General features: G+C 38.5%; 1 long non-coding RNA gene across 2 annotated transcripts; it reads right to left on the bottom strand.

Annotated features, from left to right (window-relative positions):
* Positions 1 to 3,921: 3,921 nt before the first annotated feature.
* On the bottom strand, positions 3,922 to 19,102 carry LOC132620250 (uncharacterized). 2 transcript variants are annotated; one of them, XR_009574747.1, is made up of 4 exons: positions 18,979 to 19,102; positions 17,322 to 17,433; positions 5,354 to 5,415; positions 3,922 to 4,210 (listed from the first exon to the last, which is right to left on the bottom strand). It is a non-coding gene; the product is annotated as an uncharacterized LOC132620250 (long non-coding RNA). The 2 variants fall into 2 exon arrangements; XR_009574748.1 differs by having other exon boundaries at positions 5,354 to 5,412.
* Positions 19,103 to 20,432: the final 1,330 nt, after the last annotated feature.

The following is a 20,432-nucleotide window of genomic DNA, read 5'->3' as shown; positions in this document are numbered from 1 at the left end:
ATTAAATTAATTGTTTGTATGTTATTTTATGTTTAGTTTAGCATAAAAATAAACTAAATTGAATATGTATGTTATTTCAGGTACATTCTTCTGTGCCTGTGGATCCCTTTCCTACTCCGGCAGAGTCATCTCCTGAAGATCACATTTCGGCCACCGTCGTCTCCCATAGGAAGCATGTTTTGAACAAGCCCCCTAGGAAAGGAACGCAGGATGATCACACCATAGAGCGTGCACAGATTAAGAGGAAGAAGGGGGATGGAGATGATAGTGAGAGTAGTGGGGGTGGTGGGGTTCGCCTTAGGCCTAAGTTATTCTAAAGCCTCCCACTTGTGGGACCTAGGGGGATGGAGATTATATATTTGTAAATAAATGTAAATTTTATGTTAACATTTTTTTGGGTATTATTTTCTTAATAATAATTAGTTATCTTAGTTTTTATTATCGTTTAATAGTAACTCGTACGACGTCCTAAATTAATCAAAACCCTATTATATAAAACACTTAAACCTAAAGATAACAAGTTTCCAAACAAACAAAACTTACTTCGCGGCACTTTACAACCCCTGAAACGATAATCCAAATGTATAGGTATACTTGATGCGTTGAGCCTACATTATTGTTCGCAAAAAAAGATATCAGGTTCTATATATAATATTGATATTCTGGCGTTTTTAAACATGACTAATCATTGGTCAAAGTACGGAAAAAACGTGAATTTCAAAACTATTCAAAAGAATAAAGGCTGGGGTTTTTAGTAAACCCCTATTGCGCACAAAATTAGTGCGCAAAAGGTAGTTTTTTTTTTTTTTTTAGCGGGATATTTTGGTAACTTTAGACACTTTTTGGGTTAAAAAAGTTGCAGACTCATATTAATGAGTACACAATTTTATTAAAAAAATCATGTAAATATGATTAGCTAAAGTGTTTGAGTTAAAGTAAAAGTTATAAAAAAAAATTCATAAAAATTGATCTTTTGATCTTTTAGAGATTTGAGAATGAAAAGGTTGGCCTCGTACCTCTTAAATAATTGACAACAATGATGTGCAGAGTCTGAAAATTGACTAATGTCAAACTAATATTTTACAATAAATAACTTAATATGAAAAAAGAATGTAGTGAGGTGTTGTCATTTGTTGTACTGAATGTAAAAAAAAAAAAAGAAAAAAAGACAACTCATTTATACTGACTTTACTTCTATTTTCTGAACTGAATTATTTTGATAATTAGTTAATTCAAAAATTAATTATTTTATCTCAACACTAAATGAAATAATAAAGGTTTTGTTTATTCAAATTCTTACTATTAGATCATCCAAGTATTAAATATGTTTTTGCAACTGTAACTTCATTCAGAAAGAATTTTATTTTAAAATAATAAAATAATTTAAATGAATTAATTAGAATCTTAATTGGTTTTCAATAAGGAAGAATTTAGTATAAAAATTAGTTGATTCAAAATCTTAAATATTAAGAACATTAACATGGGAGGTATTATAGTAGAAATGTTGATTGACGTTTTAACCTTTGAAAAATATATTCGATATTGGAAAAAATTATACTTTTATTATTTTTCAACATTTAGAACTTTAATCAACTAATATTTTTTTAAATTTATTAATTGCTAATAAAATAAAAATTAAGGAAAAATATTCAGAATTCCTAAAAATATGTTGTCAATCCTATTTAATTAACTTGTTAGAAACTGACTGTCACCATTTTGATTAATCAGCTTGTAGGTTTCTAACCAGATAAAAAATTAACCGAATTCCAAAGTACTTGAAAATAGTACAAATTCTACAAAAACATAATTTAAAAAGGAAAAAATCTCTTAAAGCATGGATGATTGTTTTGCCGATCTTGTTAGCACATTATTGGTGATCAGTGCAGTGTATAATCACCGCTTTTAGATGAGCGTGACCAAAGTACTGGACAAAGCATAAATGACCCAAAAAGAGATGGAAAGTGACCAAAGTACTGGACAAAAAAATGGAAGGACCACGCCTAACGGCCGTTATGGTCCGGTGGACTCCTTTAACGCACAAAATTAGCGCGTTAAAGGGGTCTCATATTTTTTCTTGTTAATTGTTTTTAGTTGTTGTTTATTAATTTAAGTATAGTTAGTTTAATAGAATTAATTAGTTAATCCCAATTGTTAATGTGTTTAGTTAGTTAATATATCATTTCATATTAGTTAATATAATTTTTTCGATAAAAGAGTAGTTAGTTAATATAATTTCCCGTTAAGTGAATTAGTTAGTTAATATAATTCTAGTTACTTCTTTAATTTTTTTCTTGCTGGTTAATATAATTGTAGTTAGTTAATTAGTTTTCCATTAATTTGTTAATAGTTTTTAGTTAAGTAATTAGTTAACTAGATTATTTTATATGTTTGTTAATTAATTAATTTGTTAATTATTTTAGATGTTAAGTTAAGGAGTTAATTAACTAATTAATGGTTAGGCCTCTCATTTTCGTTATGTTAAAATTCGTGGTGTACTAGTTGCATTGGTCTTGAGTACTAAGATTTGTCTCCGAGCTTACGATGATGTTGAGTGTGTTATTTTATGTATACAAAGATTTAAGCTCATTACTTATAAGTTACGAAAGGATTAGAGATTAAACGAATTGAATTAAGTTTGAGGGCTGTGCAACTTGACGGGTAGAAGGACGGATCGTCAAGAAGAATGATGGCCCGTCGAGTCACCACCGTCGAGCCACCTTAGCCTCTGACCAAGGCTACACAACGACGGTGCAACAGGACGAACCGTCGAGCTTGCCATCGAAGTGCAGGCAGTGGAAAATTTCCCTCTTTTATAAATTAAAAGGGCCACGACCTTGGGTCATTATTTTCACCCAAAAATCAGATTTTTTTCTAGATTCTTCAAGCTCTCTCTACCATCTCTACTCATTCATAAACCTCCTAAGCTAATTCAAGTGAAAATCAAGCTTTAAAATCCTAAGATAGTTCATGGAAGATGATGGTCCTTGCTTTTAGTTGAAGTTGTGGTGGATTTGGTTTGAAAACAAGATGGTGTGAGTTGAATTTCTTCAAGTATAAGGTATGCTCTTCCTTTTATTACTTGTATTGAGTTGATTTGGAGGTTAGTAAGTTATACAGGTGAAGGAAATTATGGTAGGGAAAGTCATAAGTATTGTGTTGTAGTTGTTGACTATAATGGAATTTGAAAGGGAGTTTGGGATGGATTTGCTTATGTTTTGACTTGTAGTTCTTCATTAGGTTTTTATTGATGTCGTTGTTGATGTTTGGGCTTAATTCAGAGTTGGATGGTAGTTGAGATTATAGCGGAAATGCTACCCGAATTCCGTTAACTCAAGAAACTATTTTAAATTGGATTATAAGTATATCCCTAGCCTAATTACTATGTGAACCATCTTGAATGTAGACTTGTGAGCTCGGGAGATAGATTTGGAGTAGCTAAGTGAGCAGCAAGGTATGTAAGGCTAATCCTTTTCTTTCTTTGGCATGATCCCTGTGAACCGAACGTACATGTAACGATAATCCAGAATGGCTCCACTCTTAGAGTTAGGGATCACTCTCTGATTCGTGTTCCACAATGTATCTTCAGAAAGTCTTCCTTTAAATTCCATATAATCTTTAGAGTTACCTGTATTCCTATCATGTTTTACGCATTGCATTGCATACATATACACACGCATATATAGACCCGAGACCCTATGCTCGTATATTATGTATTACATATGTATATATGTATGGGGTGTATGGGGAAGGTGATGGTGTTATATACGCACCACCACATAATCAGCGGGTCATATGATGATACGGTGATAATGATGATGGTCGATACGATACGATACGATGGGATGCCATGTTAGCTTGACAGACATTATATACGCATACACACACACACACACACACACACACACACTAGATAGCCCGAGCCCGTGCAGAGCACGGGCGAATATTGTTATATAAAAGTGGTCTGACTTTCGCAAGATACTTCCTTATTTGTTTAGTAGGAGTTTAACCAAAAAAAGGAAGCAGTACCAGCAAGTTAAATATTACTCATAACATAATATGCTTCATATTGTGCGGAACAAAGTTATACTATTACGTTGCCAAGCTTGCTAGAAAGAGAAAAGCTGTGAAATTGTTGATGTTCTTGGTGTAAGGGGTACAATCTGGATTCAAGCAGCTGTAGTTGGCTGTAGAAATTGCATCTGGGTATTAACTAGAAAAGAGAAGAGAAAGCATACAAAGTTAGATAAGAATTGCTATAGGTTACAAGTAATACAATGAAATCGTAATGCAATGTTTAAGGTTTACCATCAATCTTTGAGAGAGTTGAAATAAAAGTTCAAAATCATGTAGGACCCGTGCTCTATTATTTCAAAGTAATTTTTCTCTCTATGGAACTTTGGTCCAATCTTTTGTTAATATAAAAAGAAAAGAGAGAGTAAACTACATGCCATATTGAGCATTAAAAGACTACTTAATGAGACCATAAGGTTCAAATGCAGATCATATGCAACTTTTTGGTGCCTGCACTAAAAGAGATAGACATGCTACATGTTCTGTGTATATGCATCTGGACTTAAGAGAATAATTAAAAGTTACTTGGACAAAGTTGAGAAGAACAATCCTTTCTCTTAGTGCGTTTAAGAGAACATATCTCTTTTTATAAGATACATTTTTAATGCAAAACAACAATCAAATGTCAAGCTGGTACTGAAGAAATCATAGGCAAAAAGGAATCCTTCAGGTATGAAAGGATTCTAGAAAATCTAACATTACAAAAGTGTCAACAGAAAAAATCAGCATTATACCATACTCTTTAAGTTCTGAATACATTTATGACTTAACAACGACAGGTGTTTTGCTCTGTTCTATCAAAGCATTTTTGGATTTTTTGAGTTCAAAAACTCCACATTGTATGCTTAAAATAGGAGCAGAGTTTGAGTTTGCTCAACCAAAATCACAATCTTACATGTACACACGAAGGCAATATATGTAGAAGGCAAAACTTGATTCTCTTGCCAGATAAAAAGCATGTTATAGCTGCAGTTTCTATCCTTTCATCTAGATTACTACTCTAGACTTGAGATTTTCAATTCAGTGAATCAAAATAAAATTACCTTCAGGAAAATGACAAAGAATATAGGTAGATAAAATAGGTTTACAAAAGGCAGAAAGATGAAAACTTTTTGGTGAAAGCTTACTATGAAACAGTCTACAGCTCCAAATTAAAGAGACTGAAGTTAATGCACTTTTTCACATTGCAACAGAGCTGTTTTCCATGAAATGAAATATCCACCAGACTTAATGACTAAAAGGCTACAATCACGTTTCTGAAATACATAGGAAAATATAGTACCTAGTAAGCTTCTGGTACTTCAGCATTTACGTTGCTGTGGAAAACCACATGCTGCATAGCTGCTAAAAAACAAATCATATAAAACATAAGTTTTAGTCTATTGCTGCACCAAACTACCACTACCAAGGTAGTCGTTATCTTGCAAATAAACATGTTTGGCCTTTCTTTATCATCTGTTTTAGAAGAGCAAAAAGTAATTGTGGAATTCAGTTATTCAAAATAATAGAAAATAAGTGCAATAAACAAAGGAAAATAGCAAAAATAACTTCCAAACCAGAGAGCTCAACCACATTCAAATAGAACAAAGATGGAAACTTTGAAAGAACGATGATCAGATCCTTATTGTTACTAGATTTAGTGCAATAAAGAAAGAAAGACTGTAGGAAAATCAATTAGCTTGTCAACAAAGTTTGTTCAGTAATTTGACCCAAATTCTTTCCATTTCGGCAATTTTTACTGCTTGATAGGCCAAATAGGATTGTATAAATAATATGAAAGAGGAAAGCTTATGATTGCAATTGTAATCATATCGAATGTCGTACACACTTATCACCATTCTGTTTAAATTCTCAATATCGTTGCTTTAACAACTACTCTTACTTTAAAATATTAAAAACATTTTAAAGGGAAGAACAAAGGTGTTACACCCCTCGTTTTCGTAGTGGTAGAACCAATGGTTTCCTAGTCGAGTATGCCCTTGGAATTGAGACTCGTGTCTGAGTTTTGGAGATAGAAAGTGCCTTACCCCTTGTACAAGGGTACCAGCAGATATTCCTGGCGATTTATAGAGTTAGAAGTTAAACAAATCGAATCAATGTGATCTGAACTGAATCAGAAAAATCTGCAGAACACCAGTCATCATCGATGGGTCGTCAACATGGTCGACGGACCGTCGATGTGCGGTGTCGACAGGGTCCGGCAGCCTTGCATCTACAGGCGTAGGTCGACGGAGCAAGTCGATGGACCGTCGACACGTCGACGGGCTGTCGACCCGCTCGTCGAACCGGACCTCTGTAGCTTTTTGGCTTCCAAGTATAAATATAGGAGCCACGACCTTATTTATTATTTTCCTCCATTCCAAATTAGAAAAACCCTAATATTTTCTCTCCCAATATTTTCCATCATATTAGTGAAGATTTGACAAGACGCGGACCCCGTAAACCCGAGCTTGTGAAGAAGAAGATTACTTCTAGGGTTTCTTCAAGGTTGTGAAGCTTAGGGAGTTGAAGTTGAAGTGATTCTTGGGATTTTTGACCCCTCAAGGTATGTAAATGATTTCTACCCTTGTATTTGAGTTTATTATCAAGAGTTTTAGTGATTCTAAATAAAGAGAAGATATTTGTGGAAGAGGTAAGTTGATGAAGGGCAAGGTAGTGACTTGAGGCTATTTTTAAGAGATGATTGGGGATAGATTTAAATATATTTTGATGTATATATGTGTTGTCATCGTGTTATGGGTACTGTGGTTGATGTTGGATCGAATGAGAAGTTGAAGAGTTGTTAAGCTTGTAAGGAAAATGTTGCCCATAAATTGTTAAGCTCTATATGTATTTAACGATGGTTAGTAAGCGAGGCAAATAGCCTAATTAAGCCCTATGTTACCTTGATTGTAGACTTTCCAGTTCGAGAGGTAGAAGTTGGACGATTGAGTATACTTCAAGGTATGTTAAGGCCATTTTTTTTTGGCATGATCCTATGACATGATCCGACAAGCGAGTAAGCGAGCTTCCATATTACTCTACTCTTAGAAACATTAGAAGTACTTCAGTCTTTGATGTTCATGTACCCCATTTATGAGTGATCCTTATGTTCATGGGTCCAGTCTTATGTAGCTAGTTCTATGCATACAATTTATGCCATTATGAGCCCTTGGTGTTTAGTAAGATTCAGATATGAGTATAGGGGTGTTTGGTCGCTAGAGGTCAGACGCTCATCACGACTCATCAGTTTGGGTCATGTCATAAGTGGTATCAGAGCAGTTTCGTCCTAGGGTTGTCTACAGACCGTGTCTAGTAGAGTCTTGTTTATTGGCGTGTTGTGCACCACACTTATAAACAGGAGGCTACAGGACATTTAAGATGATGCCTTTCTTTCTCTCTTAGATTGTGCGATAGAGCCCTATGTTAACCGTTCTCTTTATGATAAATTGTTCTGATTTCAGCGATGCCCCGTAAGAAAGCTACAACTGTGCAAAAGGGCAAGAGAGCGGCCGGTGAGGCCACTAGCCGTACTAGGCAGGACACGACGGCCCAGGATGAGATTCCCAGTGGGGGGCCGTCTGAGACATCGCATACCCCGCCTCCAGCACCTGCCTAGTTCCTCAGCCGAATGCACAGGGCTAGGATGTGCGGGATGCTGTACGGTTGTTGACCAGATTAGTAGCCGCCCAAGCACAGCGGCAGAGAGTTGGTGTTGACCCGGCAAATGAGGTTGAGTCGGTGGAGTTGGCTTCATATAGACTCCGGGATATTACAATACAGTGGTATCAGGCATGGGAGTTATCAAGGGGAGAAAAGACCCCTCCAGCTATTTGGTGAGAGTTCTCAGATGCTTTTATTCGCCATTATCTACCTCTTGAGGTCAGGCAAGCCCGAGCAGACAGGTTCTTACGTATTGAGCAGGGCAGTATGAGTGTCTAGGAGTATTTCCTGCACTTCGATTCTTTGGCTAGATATGCCCCAGCCATAGTGGCTGAGATGGAGGATAGAGTTCATCGCTTTGTGGCTGGTCTAGGGCCACACTTGATAGATGAGTGTACGACCGCTGCACTACAGCCAGGCATGGATATCTCCCGTATACAGGCGTATGCATAGAATTTGGAGGATCGTAAATGCCAGCGGAGAATAGAGCGTGAGCGTGATTGGGGCTGTGGTAAGAGGGCTAGATCTTTTGATATGGTTGGTGAGTTCAAGGGAGGATAGAGACAGCAGCATTTCGGATATTCTTATCAGCCGGCAGGGAGTGCACCTCCGTAGTTTCCAGGTTCGAGGTTTGACCGGTATTCTTATTCCAGAGTGGGCTAGATTTCTAGAGCATCAGGCGCTCAGTACAGACTGGAGTCAGGCCAGATGAGGCCCTTTTTGCCGCGGTGTGCCCAGTGTGGCAAGTTACATGCCGGTCAGTGTTGGCTGGGCGCAGATGTTTGCTATGCTTATGGCCAGCCAGGTCATAGGGTGCGACAGTGTCCGATGAGAGAGAGTGGGAGTATGGTTCAGTCCACAGGGTCCGCAGCTGGTTCATCTTCTGTAGTGCGCCCTTCAGAGTAATTTCCTCAGACACCAGCAGGACGAGGTAGAGGGAGGAGTGGAGAATCCAGCTCGAGCGGTCCTCAGCACCGCGTGTATGCATTGGCTGGTAGACAGGACCGCAAGACGTCTCCTGATATGGTTACAGGTGTATTATCAGTTTCCTCCCACGATGTTTATGCATTGATTGATCCAGGTTCCACTTTATCATATGTTACGCCCTTTGTTGCCGGCAAGTTTGGGATAGAGCCCGATTGGATTAAACCTTTTGAGGTGTCTACGCAGTTGGTGATCCGGTTATAGCTAGGCTAGTATGCCGAGACTGTGTTGTTATAGTTCGTGACCGCTATACCGTAGCAGACCTGATTGAGATAGATATGATTGATTTTGACGTTATTATGGGCATGGACTGGTTGGCTTCTTGTTATGCTAATGTTGATTGTAGAGCAAAGATAGTTCAATTCCAGTTTCCAGGCGAGCCAGTTGTTACACCTCGGAAAAGTCCCCGTTCATGTACAATGAATAGGCCAATGAAGGGTATGAGTGTGCGATGTTATACTAAGTCGGGGATGGCGATTCATAAATTTTTGGGAATAAGAAAGTTGCGGAATTTCATTCAGCCCAGTGGTCGTAAAGTGCTTTACGGCCCGTAAAGTGATTTACAGACCGTAAAGTGCCATCATCTTTCAACATTCCAAAAACTTCAACTTTCTGTCCAATGTTGAAATGGTTAAAAACGACTTGGTATACGGCCCGTAAACTGTTTTACGGACCGTAAACCTCGATCGTAAATTGCCATACTCATCAGCCAACCTTTCTGTTTTAATATGCTTAAATACGACCACACTATACGGCCCGTAAACTAGTTTACGGTCCGTAAACTGTGGTTTACGACCACTGTTCACCCCGACTGTTGATCATTAAAAATCAAACTTTGAACTATTAAAAGGGACCCAAGCCTCATTTTATTTCATTACTCATCCATACAACTCAAGAGACCTCTAGAATATTCCAAACACTTCATCCATAGGAATTCAAGAGAATCAAAAGGGAAACTTAGATCCTCAACACCAAATCCAAGCAACAAAGTGTATGAAACCTAGTTGGAGGTCATCCTCTTCAAGAAATTCCAAAAGAGGTGAAGAAGGGTTTTAGTGCTAAAGGAGTATTCTCATTCAAGGCTTGTCCAACCGTCATCTAAGGTATGTTTCATGACTATACCATGTGATTCAAGGTATTGGAAGGCTTAGATACTTGAAATGTAGAAGAACATAGAAAATAGGCCATTATTGAGTAAAAAAGTGTCATAGTTGGGTGATAGCTAGGTTGGATCATGAAAGTTGACATGCTATGATTATGAACCCGTTATAAATGACGTATAGACCATGGAATAGGTGTGAAGTAAGCAAAATTATGATGATAAGCAAAAACCATAAAATGTGGAGAAATTGGAGGAAAATGGTGGATTTTGCTTAAAGTATATGAATGAGGATTGTTGCTTGCAATATCACGAGTGTTGTTGTAAATGTTTGGGAGTTGAAATAGAATGGGGAAAAAGGTAGTAGAAACAAAGGAAATGCCGCCTATTTTTCCCTAGGAATAACGATGCGTTTTCATGATCTATTAACTAACGCGAGCCCAAATTCTCTAGTGAAGGTAACGATGTGACATCGAAGGAAGACAAGTAAACTATAGCCTAGCTAGACGATAAAGGTATGTGAGGCTAGACCCTTTTCTTTCAATGGCATGAATCTTATGATATGATTTTCTCTTCGGTCCATGATTCTCCCACATTCCTGAAAACCAAGAGTCTAAGATCATGAATAGCTATATGAGTCCAGAGATATGATATGACGTTCTTATAAAGTAAATGATGTTGTTACTTGTGTACGCTCACCTTATACATTGATCCCTTCAAGGTGAGGCAGAATGTTCGTGTATGTTCATAATGGAATCGAGGGTTCACGACCTTACGTCACCTCGATGGAATGCAGTTGTTCTAGAGCCTTTATGTATGTACAATAACAAATATATTTTTATAAGCATATTATTATAAGTATTCTTATGATGAGCATATTATGATTGCATCACACTGCGCCTAGTTGGCCGGGCAGTCACCGCTAAGGTGGGCAGCTATACGGATACACCATGACCTTTTTGGCACGGGCAGACACCACTAGTGGGCGGCATGAGATGGTACCCCGGACGCGGGCTAATATTATTGATTATCACACCGTTCCGATATGGACGGGCAGCTTGCATGTCATACATATATGATATGATGATGGGTATGAGTAAGACAGTATGCATCACTTCTCTTATGATTATCATTCAGTTCCAGATGCTCATATTGATGCGCTTATTATATTATTGTTTTCCTTCTTCATTGTTTATGCCTCTCATACTCAGTACAATATTCATACTGACGTCCCCTTTTTTTTTGGACGCTGTGTTCATGCCCACAGGTAGACAGGGAGGCGAGCTCGATCCAGATTCTTAGGAGCTGTCAGCTGAGTGAAAGCACTCCATTGTTCGGAGGTGCTTATGATTATCCTTTTGACACATATGTATATTTTGGGCACGACGAAGTCTTGTTCCGTCTATTTGTATAGTATGTCAGTAGAGGCTCGTAGATGCGCAGTGTGGGTAGTATGGTCTCACATTTTTCATGTACAGGTGCACTTATTTTTTTGATATACTAAAGATCTCTATATAGATATAAAGTATTTATGTTTTCATATAAACTATGATTTTTTTTTCATACTTTGAGTATAAATGTGATAAAAAGGGCATTAATCGAGTAAAGTGGGTAATAGAGCGAGCGGTGCTCGGTGGTTAGCCTCGGGTACCCGTCGCGACCCTTAGCTGGGTCGTGACACCAGTCCTAGAGTGGAAGGGCAATGCTGCTTTGCCTAGGGGTAGGTTTATTTCCTACCTTAAGGCAGAAAAGATAATCAGAAAAAGGTATATTTTTCACCTAGTTCGAGTTCAAGATGTGCAAGCAGAGTCGTCGACTCTTCAGTCTGTTCCTGTGGTTAAAGCGTTCCCAGAAGTGTTTCAAGATGATCTTCCAGGCATTCCCCAGAGAGGGAGATTGATTTCACTATTAACCTATTGCCAGGCACTCAGCCAATATCTATCCCTCCTTATAGGATGGCACCTACGGAGTTGAAAGAATTGAAGGAGCAGTTGAAGGACTTACTCGAGAAGGGATTTATCAAGCCTAGTACATCACCGTGGGGAGCGCCGGTGTTATTTGTAAGAAAGAAGGATGGATCTTTGCAAATGTGTATTGATTATAGGAAATTGAGTAAAGTGACTGTAAAGAATATGTATCCGATCCCGAGGATCGATGATTTATTCGATCAGCTGCAAGGCGCTAAATGTTTCTCGAAGATAGACTTGAGATCAGGATATCACCATGTCAGGGTCAAGGAAGAGGACATTCCGAAGACGGCATTCCGGACTAGATACGGCCACTATGAGTTTCGTGTTATGTCGTTCGGGATAACTAATGCCCCAGTCGTATTTATGGATTTGATGGATCGTGTATTCAGGCCCTTTTTAGATTTGTTCGTAATTGTGTTCGTAGATGATATTCTGATTTATTCGCTGTCAGAGGCTGATCACGCAGAACATCTACGGACAGTGCTTGGAATTCTTCGAGGTAAAGAGTGGTATGCCAGGTTTTCTAAGTGTGAGTTTTGGTTAAACTCTGTGACTTTTCCGGGTCACATTACTTCGGAGGAAGGCATTAGAGTGGACGCCCAAAAGATTGAGGCTGTGAAGAATTGGCCAAGGCCTACGACACCAACAGAGATACGTAGTTTCTTGGGCTTGACAGGTTATTATAGAAGGATTTTCCTCTCTTTCAGCCCCGTTGACTAAGTTAACTGAGAAATAAGGTAAGTTCCAATGGACAGATGCTTGTGAGCAGAGTTTTCAGATGTTGAAGGATAAGTTGACTTCAGCACCAGTTTTGACTCTTCCCGAAGGAGCAGATGGTTATGTGGTGTATTGTGATGCTTCAGGTGTCGGATTGGGCAGTGTGTTGATGCAGCAGGGTAAGGTTGTCACTTATGCTTCTAGACAGTTGAAGAGGCACGAGAAGAATTATCCAATCCATGATCTTGTGTTAGCGACAGTGATTCATGCCTTGAAGATATGGAGGCACTACTTATACGGTGTCCATGTTGATGTCTATACTGATCATAAGTGTCTCCAGTACATCTTTAAGCAGAAGGACTTGAACTTGCGTCAGAGGCGATGGTTAGAGTGGTTAAAAGACTATGATGTGGATATTCTGTACCATCCCGGGAAGGCCAACGTAGTAGCCGATGCCCTCAGTCGTAAATCTATGGGTAGCTTGTCACACGTGCCACCAGAGAAAAAAGAAATGGTCCATGAAGTTCATCAATTAGCTAGCCTCGGAGTTCGATTGGTAGGTTCAGGTGATGCAGGGGTTACTGTTCAAGACACAGCGTAGGTTCGGGTGATGCAGGGGTTACTGTTCAAGACACAGCGGTGTCATCTTTGGTAGTAGAGATAAAGAAGTATCAGTATGAGGATCCTGTTTTAGTTCATTACTGAGATGCAACACCTTAGAAAGAAAAGACACCCTTTGTGATTACAGGTGATGAAGTACTCAGGTATCGAGGCAGATTATGTGTCCTTAATGTTGTAGGGCTCCGTCAGCAGGTTATAGGAGAGGCATATTACTCCCGCTATTCTATTCATCCAGGCTCATTAAAGATGTACCATGATCTCAAAGAAGTTTATTGGTGGGATGGTATGAAGAAAGATATAGCAGAATTTATTGCTCAGTGTCTAAATTGTCAGCAGGTCAAAATAGAGCACCAGAAGCCCGGAGGTCTGTTGCAGACTATGGATATTCCGACATGGAAGTGGGAGGTAATTAATATGGACTTTATTACAGCGTTGCCCCGTACTCAGCGAAAGTGTGATTCGATATGGGTGATAGTTGACAGGCTTACAAAGTCAGCCCACTTTCTGCCTGTCAGAACTACTTATGCAACCAAGGATTATGAAAAGCTTTATCTTAAGGAGATTGTACGACTTCATGGCGTTCCTGCAGCCATTATTTCAGATAGCACAGCACAGTTCACAGCTAAATTCTGGAAGTCCTTTCAGCAGGGATTGGGGACTCAGGTGAGTCTTAGTACTGCATTTCACCCCCAAACAGATGGACAAGCAGAGCGTACTATACAGACCCTTGAGGATATGCTTAGAGCTTGTGTACTTGACTTTCAAGGCAGTTGGGATGATCATTTGCCTCTTATCGAGTTTGCATATAACAACAGTTACCATTCGAGGATTTAGATGGCTCCTTATGAGGCTTTATATGGGCGGAGATGTAGATCGCCCATATGATGGTTCGATATCGGGGAGAATCAGTTAGTAGGCCCAGACTTAATTCAGAAAGCAGTTGATAAGGTGTAAGTGATTAGAGAGAGGTTGCTAACAGCTCAGAGTCGACAGAAATCTTATGCGGATAACCGGCGACATAAGCTAGAGTTCGAGATAGGCGATTGGGTGTTCCTGAAAGTTTCTCCTATGAAAGAAATGATGAGGTTCTGCAAGAAGGGTAAGTTGAGCCCTCGATATATTGGGCCATATAAGATCATTCGTACAGTAGGCACAGTGGCATATGAACTAGAATTGCCTTCTGAATTAGAGTCGGTGCATCCAGTATCTCATGTATCCATGCTTCGTAAATGTATCGGAGATCCTTCAAGAGTGGTACCAGTGGATGATATCCAGGTGACCGATCAGTTATCATACGAACAAGTTCCAGTGGCTATATTAGACAAACAGGTCCGTCGGCTGTGGACCAAGGATGTAGCTTCAGTTAAAGTCTTGTGGAGGAATAAGAATGTTGAGGAAGTGACTTGGGAAGCGGAAGAGGCAATGAAGAATGAGTTACCGCATTTGTTCCCAGCAGTACAAGAGGTTCAGTCTAAGGCATCATATCCCCCAGGTATTATCTTCTTTTAGTTATCGTGATTGGTCGTGTGAGGCTATGGTATTGTATGTTGTAATATGTGGACCTGTGTGGAATTATTTTGGGTTGCTGTGTGCAGGACAGATTGGTATAAGTACAGGGAAAACTCTGCCGAAATTTTTATAACCCAGAATTGTTCGAACATTCGAGGATGAATGTTCATAAGGGGGGAAGAATGTTACACCTCTCGTTTCCATAGAGGTAGAACCAATGGTTTCCTAGTCAAGTATGCCCTTGGAATTGAGACTCGTGTCTGAGTTTTGGAGATAGAAAGTGCCTTACCCCGTGTACAAGGGTACCAGCAGATATTCCTGGCGATTTATAGAGTTAGAAGTTAAACAAATCGAATCAATGTGATCTGAACTGAATCAGAAAAATCTGCAGAACACCAGTCATCATCGATGGGTCGTCAACATGGTCGACGGACCGTCGATGTGCGGTGTCGACAGGGTCCGGTAGCCTTGCATCTATAGGCATAGGTCGACGGAGCAAGTCGACGGACCATCAACACGTCGACGAGCTGTCGACCCACTCGTCGAACCGGATCGCTGTAGCTTTTTGGCTTCTAAGTATAAATATAGGAGCCACGACCTTATTTCTTATTTTCCTTTATTCCAAATTAGAAAAACCCTAATTCCAGAATTGTTCGAACATCCGAGGATGAATGTTCATAAGGGGGGAAGAATGTTACACCTATCATTTCCGTAGAGGTAGAACCAATGGTTTCCTAGTCAAGTATGCCCTTGGAATTGAGACTCGTGTCTGAGTTTTGGAGATAGAAAGTGCCTTACCCCTTGTACAAGGGTACCAGCAGATATTCCTGGCGATTTATAGAGTTAGAAGTTAAACAAATCGAATCGATGTGATCTGAACTGAATCAGAAAAATCTGCAGAACACCAGTCATCATCGATGGGTCGTCAACGTGGTCGACGGACCGTCGATGTGCGGTGTCGACAGGGTCCGGCAGCCTTGCATCTACAGGCGTAGGTCGACGGAGCAAGTCGATGGACCGTCGACACGTCGACGGGCTGTCGACCCGCTCGTCGAACCGGACCTCTGTAGCTTTTTGGCTTCCAAGTATAAATATAGGAGCCACGACCTTATTTATTATTTTCCTCCATTCCAAATTAGAAAAACCCTAATATTTTCTCTCCCAATATTTTCCATCATATTAGTGAAGATTTGACAAGACGCGGACCCCGTAAACCCGAGCTTGTGAAGAAGAAGATTACTTCTAGGGTTTCTTCAAGGTTGTGAAGCTTAGGGAGTTGAAGTTGAAGTGATTCTTGGGATTTTTGACCCCTCAAGGTATGTAAATGATTTCTACCCTTGTATTTGAGTTTATTATCAAGAGTTTTAGTGATTCTAAATAAAGAGAAGATATTTGTGGAAGTGGTAAGTTGATGAAGGGCAAGGTAGTGACTTGAGGCTATTTTTAAGAGATGATTGGGGATAGATTTAAATATATTTTGATGTATATATGTGTTGTCATCGTGTTATGGGTACTGTGGTTGATGTTGGATCGAATGAGAAGTTGAAGAGTTTATATATATATATATATATATATATATGGGGTATGAGAAGGGATAGGCATTATATACGCATTACCACCTGATCAGCTGGTGCACATTGATGATGATATTGATTATGGCTGCAGAGGTGTCGATATGATATGATGAGATGATATAGAGGATTTACAGGTGTTATATACGCACATATATCAGGCGTTATATACACACATTTACATATGTAGATGTATGACCCTCATTGATAAGCATCAACATGCATGTTATGTGCCCACACAGGCATTGTCAGTTATACAGATTTATGCAGATACTGGCAGATACTAGTTCATACAAGTACATGCAGTTAGTCATTTTAGTTTATAAGTTCAGATCTTATCCATGATTCTTATGTATATATCTGTGGTTCTTATACCTTACATACTCGGTACATTATCCGTACTGACTCTCCATTGCTCAGGGGGGCTGCGTTCATGCCCGCAGGTACAGGTAGACAGACAGGTGGTACATCTCAATAAGGTCTTTAGATCTAGCAGTGGTTAGTGTGCTCCATTTGATTCAGAGATGCAGTCAGTTTTGGTATGCCACCCTTTTGAGATGTGTATGCATATGGGTATGACGGAGCCTTGTCCCATCCTTTCTACAACTTTCATTCCAGTAGAGGTCTGTAGACAGTTGTATGTAGTAGTCAGATGATGTAGCCCTGTCGGCTTCTATTCTTTTGTGTACAGTATATGTAGCAGCCTAGCTGGCTTGCATTGGTCTTTCGCATGTTGTGTACATTTGCAGATTGTACAGATTTTTGATGTTTCCCTTTTATGAGATTAGTTTATGCCATTATGGGCCCTTGATGTGTAGTAAGATTCAAATATGAGTATAGGGGTGTTTGGTCGCTAGAGGTCAGACGCTCGTCACGACTCATCAGTTTGGGTCGTGACAAAAGGTATTACTATAAATTATCTTATAAATTTGTTAAATAATGTAAAAATGGAATGTAAGTACGCGAGGGGGAGGATGTAGCCAAGTGGATCAAGGCAGTGGATTTCAAAGTAACAGAAAGAAAAGCAATAACTGGAGTGGGAGAGTCAGAGTCGAAAAGAGGATTCCTCACTTCTTTCTCTCATGATGCCTAGTAAAAGTGACGTGTTGGTCTAGATGATCTAATAAATTTGTTTACCTGAATCTAGCTCGCAAATGATGCCCAGTAAAAGTGCAGCCCTTTGTCCTTCCTTTCAATAAACTGCTCACTTATGTAGATTATACGGTAGACACAATCATTGAAAAGAGAACTTCACCAAAAAAAGTAGATGTAAGTTTTTGCACATAAAGGGTATATCAAGAAACATAGTAAAATCATATAGAATAGAAAGTAAATGGAAGCAGCTGCACCAAATGAACTTGGCAGTATGCGTTACAAGAGACCTAAGGGGAAAACCAAATAAGAGTGCGCAGATAATTTCAGGCTGTAATAGTAATAGTAAAGCGGGAAGTTTTGGTGAAGAATTATTTGTTGATTTCAGCAAATAAGTTCAATGTTCAACTACCTATAAATCGAAGCTAATGAGCAGGTGAAATCCGATTTTGAATCAGTTTAATTAACATCGACTGGAATTTACTATGATCTATATACTTCTTAGTTTCCACAGCAAACAACAATTCATGGATGTTTTTTTTATATCAATTGCCTAAATTTATAAACTGGTCTAAAAATAATGCCGAATTTTGTACTGTCTTTTTCTCAAGCACATCTTATACTTGCTTATACTGATTTAAGTGCAATATATTTGACTATGGGCTGTATAACGAAAAAGTTGGCTAAATAATAGTATTAATTCCAAAGAATTATTAGGAAAACTTATCAGTTAACTGAATTAAGACTGGATCTTTTGGCTTTGATCATAACAAATTGAACAATCACGGGAAGGTATAGAATTTTTTGAAGGCAGAAAATCTTAAATCCTCTGCGTTGACACTACACCTTATTTGTTTTACCAATACTTCATCCTCCATAAACACTTAACACTTAAAATTCAATAACAGGAAGTTTCTAAGAAGAGAAGTATGCAAAGTTTCTTTGCATCATGGGACTATAGTATGAATAAAGTTCTTCGCCTTCTATTATCATACCTTTTTCAGAAGATAGATACCAATCAACTGGCAAGTAATAGGGAAAATAGAAGCAGATATCTATGAGACAAAGGTTGAATGAGTTAAAATCAATTCGTACTTTTGTCATGTACAAAAATTGTTGCAAGCAAAGAAGTCAAACATAGGAAAGAAACAACACTTGCAGCATGGTATAAGCTTTTTCTGTTTGCCTTAATAATTATACGACATGTGATTGAACTATCACAAAGGAATTCAGTGGTAAGTGGTTCCAGCTGGACCCTAGTCTGGCAAAGGGGTAGGTCCAATTTGAATGTCCATTTAGGCAGTGCCAAGCAGACCTCATCATTGATTTGAGGTCTTTTATTTTTTTCATTTAGTGAGCAACTGAAGCTTTCATTGGATAAATTTACCACATGACCTATTAGAAATAATTGGCTGAGGTGCTAAAATTAGTCTATCATGCAAACAATCAGAATTTTTATGTTATATACACATAATACAAGTAGTATCGTATGTCTTCGCATCAAATGGCTTCTACCAGTCAAAACCAATCATTTTGGCCATATGGATTTACATACATCAAGCAGTAGTTATTCAAAATGACGCATTCAAATATCTATTTCTAGATATTCATGTGAAGACCAGATGAATACACTGACAGAGATGTAAGAATCAAACAAAAATTTACCCACAAACATGTGCAATAAGAAAAGATTAAAACTTACAACAACAACCTCAGGACGTGGCTTTGATTAAGGACAACAAATTCAAGAGATAGTTGATTCGAGTTTTGCCAAAAATTGATCCGACTTTTTCCAAAAGAGTACTTGTTTCTTTCAGCCTTAAAACTCTATGTTTAATATCTTTGATTCTTTACTTGACCAGTTTTATATTTGTTGACACCCAATTTCGTCCCTCCTTTATTCTTATTTATTTCTTTGGGTTTTTAAATTTATTAACGAGTTAAACACTTTATTTTCACCACTATTTTTACTGCTACTACTATTAACATTATTATCCTTCTTATTATTTTCATTTTCACTATTTTACTATCAACATTACTAGCATTACTTTATCACAAATTTCAAAATGGTTCGTCATCATTTCCATTTTCGAATTTGGTACTCGTTAAATTAATTATACTTTATTAAGTCCTTTACTTTCTAGATACTAATTACTAATTGTCTTCACACACACACACATATATATATATATATATATATATTGTACTAGTTATCAAATTAGAAGCCCCAAAAATAATTAAAAGATGAAGGATCCATATTTTCAGCCAATTAAGGGCCCAAACAATCAAGCCCATTTATCCTTTAAACGAGCAGCCCACTCGTTTGAATTCGGTACCCCGTCCACTATTTCCACCCGACCAGCCCAACTAAAAAACCTGACCCGACCCAACCCCACGTTTTCACTTCTAAACCTAAAGGACAAAACAAACGCCGCACAGTCATCGTTCTCTCCTCCCTCTCTCCCTACTCTCTCTCTCTTCTCCATTTTAGCAAACCGCAGTGGCCCTTTAGCCGCGAACAGCCTCTGTCTACCCATTTTCGTGAACAAGTTGGCTATACATCTGCTTCATCTGAGCTCTGTCGTTGACAGAGAAAGATTTGCCCTCTTTTGCTACAAGACGCGTCGATCTTCAAAAATCAAGAATGGTCGAATCGTTTTCGGTAACACCCGAATCAAATCACGTGAGGATTTGCTCAGATTTCAACGGCTCGTTTTGATTCGTTTTTTTCAAAAAAACCCAAAATGGGAACCCCGCCCAAATTTTCGGTATCTCAGAAAAACCCTAGAAGTCTATTATAAATATTCATTTCTTACTTCATTTGAGGGGAGTTCATTTTTTAGCCGCCTCAATTGTCAGAAAATAGCGAACATTCTTATTTGTTTCTTGACAGTGATTTAAAATACCATACAATATCTGCATACTTTAGAGCCTTTTATCATCCGAAATTACTTCTTCAATCTCGGTTTATACTTTAGTCGCAACAAAGATTTAGAACTCATTTGGGATTCGAGGTTTGAATCTAATCATAACGAGAGAGTAGATTCGAGGCCTCGACGCCCCGTTCACTGTACCACAAAAGGTAATATCATCTCCTGTTTAATTTCTTTAGCCCGACAATGCTTTGTCGAAATCATGGCTAGACTTGAAACTGTA

This window comes from Lycium barbarum, chromosome 2 (assembly GCF_019175385.1).
Source record: "Lycium barbarum isolate Lr01 chromosome 2, ASM1917538v2, whole genome shotgun sequence".
NCBI lineage: Eukaryota > Viridiplantae > Streptophyta > Magnoliopsida > Solanales > Solanaceae > Lycium > Lycium barbarum.
Note: the sequence above shows the minus strand (reverse complement) of the source record. Positions and strands in the feature narration are given on the sequence as shown.